At 44.8% G+C, this 2,479-nt stretch overlaps 1 pseudogene; it reads left to right on the forward strand.

Annotated features, from left to right (window-relative positions):
- Positions 1–365: 365 nt before the first annotated feature.
- On the forward strand, positions 366–1,129 carry LOC117027703 (60S ribosomal protein L7a-like; annotated as a pseudogene).
- The last annotated feature ends 1,350 nt before the right edge of the window (positions 1,130–2,479 follow it).

Consider the following 2,479-nt stretch of genomic DNA (forward strand, 5'->3'; position numbering starts at 1 on the left):
TCAGGAGGAACACCCCATCCAAGCTCAGGATGTTAGGACCTGTGCTTTGATCAGCAATCACTTGTTTGTAAGTAGAAGAAACCCACTCAAACTGGTAAGAGGGAAGAATTTATTATGAGAACACAGGGGTCTCCCGGAACCCCAGGCAATAATGTAATAAGATGTTGCAATTGGGACCTTCCCCTGTTTCTGTTTCTAAAGAGATGCCAGTACATGGATATCAGATCCCAAAGTGAATGTGAGGCCACCTCCTATGCAGAAGTTAAAAAAGAAAACTGCAGAACCAGTTTTACCACTCTTGGATGTCTCACCCAGATCAAAGCTACTTAAAAGGTGGTCAGAGCTCTCTCCTCCCTCTGCCCAACATGCCAAAAGGGAAGAAGGCTAACGGGAAGAAGGTAGCACTGGCCCCTGCTGTCGTGAAGAAGCAGGAAGCCAAGAAGATGGTAAATCCCTTGTTTGAGAAAAGGTCCAAGAATTTTGACATTGGGCAGGACATCCAACCCAAGGGGACCTCACCGCTTTGTCAAATGGCCCCGCTACATTCAGCTGCAGGGGCAAAGGACTATTCTTATAAGTGCTTGAAAGTGCCTCCTGCGATTAACCAGTTCACCCAGGCTTGGACCACCAAACAGCTGCTTAGCTGCGTAAGCTGGCCCACAAATACTGACCATAGATCGTTGGCTCGTGCTGAGAAAAAAACTGCCAGCAAAGGGGATGTCCCCACCAAGAGGCCACCTGTCCTCGAGCAGGGGTTAATACTGTCACTGTTTTGGTGAGGAACAAGAAGGCTCAGCAGGTAGTGATTGCACATGCTCTGGACCCCATAGTTGTCTTCCTGCCTGCCCTGTGCCGTAAGATGGGGTTCCCCTACTGCATCATCAAGGGGAAGGCCAGGCTGGGTTGCCTAGGCCACAGGAAGACCTGTACCTCCATCGCCTTCACAGAGGTTAACTCAGAAGACAAAGGAGCTCTGGGTAAGCTGGTGAAAGCCAGAAGGACCAATTACAATGACAGATGCAATGAGATCTACTATCACTGGGGAGGCAACGTCCTGGGCTCAGAATCGATGGCTCGCATTGCCAAGCTGGAAAAGGCAGAGGCTAAAGAACTGGCCACACTGGGCTGAATGTACACTGTTGATTTTTCTGTACATAAAAGTTACAAAAATTCTCCTTCAGCCAGTGTCAATAGGGCATTTGGGGCTGAATGTGATTTGCCTTGTTGCGAAAAAAAGGGGGAGACGATTTAATGAAGAGATATCTTTGGACAGAGCTGTTGTCTGTACTGTTATTCTCATCCCCAGGATGGGAAGGGAAAGAGATGGAGAGATGTTGCCTATATTATATCAAGCCCAGGGAGGCAGTTCTTCAATGACCGGGTATCTCTCCACACTGTGGCCCAAGAGCTGACTCCTCCCTAAGAAATCCTAAAGATGAGAGATGGCTCACCAACTACTTTGGCAACACTTATCAAGAACTTTCCATGTGCTAGACACAGTCCTATGTGCTTTACACACATTAATTAATTTAATTCTTCCAATAACCCTGTATGGTGAATGATATCTATTGAAACCTGACGTATTCACTCGCTGACATATTGTGAATATTTTTCCACGTCAATATTCTTCTGCCTCATGGATTTAAGTTTTCCTTTGCACAGCTGCAAAACCGCATGGGTAAGCACACGGACTCTGGAGTCAGCCTGCCTTTATCAAATCCCACCTCTACCAATTACATATGGTACAGGACCATTTTTATAAAGGAAATGAACATATGTAACTCAAGCATTGGCAGCCTGCATGATCCTCACATCTCTAACCCACTAGAGTCACCTTTCACTCCATTAATATTTCTTGAACACCTAGCATCTTCCGGAAACTGAAGATACAACAATGAGTGAGACACATGTATTCCCTGCCTTCATGGAATTTATATAAAGGCAACAGACAGTAACAAGTAAAAATGCCCAAGAAGAATGCAAAATCATGAAAGTGATAATTTCAGTGAAGGAAGAAAAGGAAGGGGCTGCTAAGATGGAGAAAACAGTAATTCTTGGGAAGCTAAATAAAACTGGTAATACTTAGGAAGTTAAATAAAATTGGCTTAAACTCCCAGACTCTGGGGAATGGAAAACTCAGAATCCGTGCCAATATCTCTAAAGATAGGTTAAGGGTGGGGGACTGTGAATCTGTGGCTTCTGGTCTACTCGGGCTCCAATTTCTTTTTCTTAGATTCTTAATTCTCTGTCATCCTATAGGTTCCTGGGATGAAAAAATTAGACATTGAGAATCACGATGTTTCTTGGTCTTAGCTTAATTCCTCAAGTCCTTGCAGGTCCTTGCAGTCCTGTGAAGCTGCTCTTTTTCAAACATAGGGCCCTGTGGAGATTACCTCATCCCAATCCCCCTCTCCCATTTTACAGATGGAGAAACTGAGTCTCATCTCCTTCAGTATTTTTCTAGAGAAATTTATGTCTC

The sequence above is a fragment of the Rhinolophus ferrumequinum genome, chromosome 9, assembly GCF_004115265.2.
Source record: "Rhinolophus ferrumequinum isolate MPI-CBG mRhiFer1 chromosome 9, mRhiFer1_v1.p, whole genome shotgun sequence".
NCBI lineage: Eukaryota > Metazoa > Chordata > Mammalia > Chiroptera > Rhinolophidae > Rhinolophus > Rhinolophus ferrumequinum.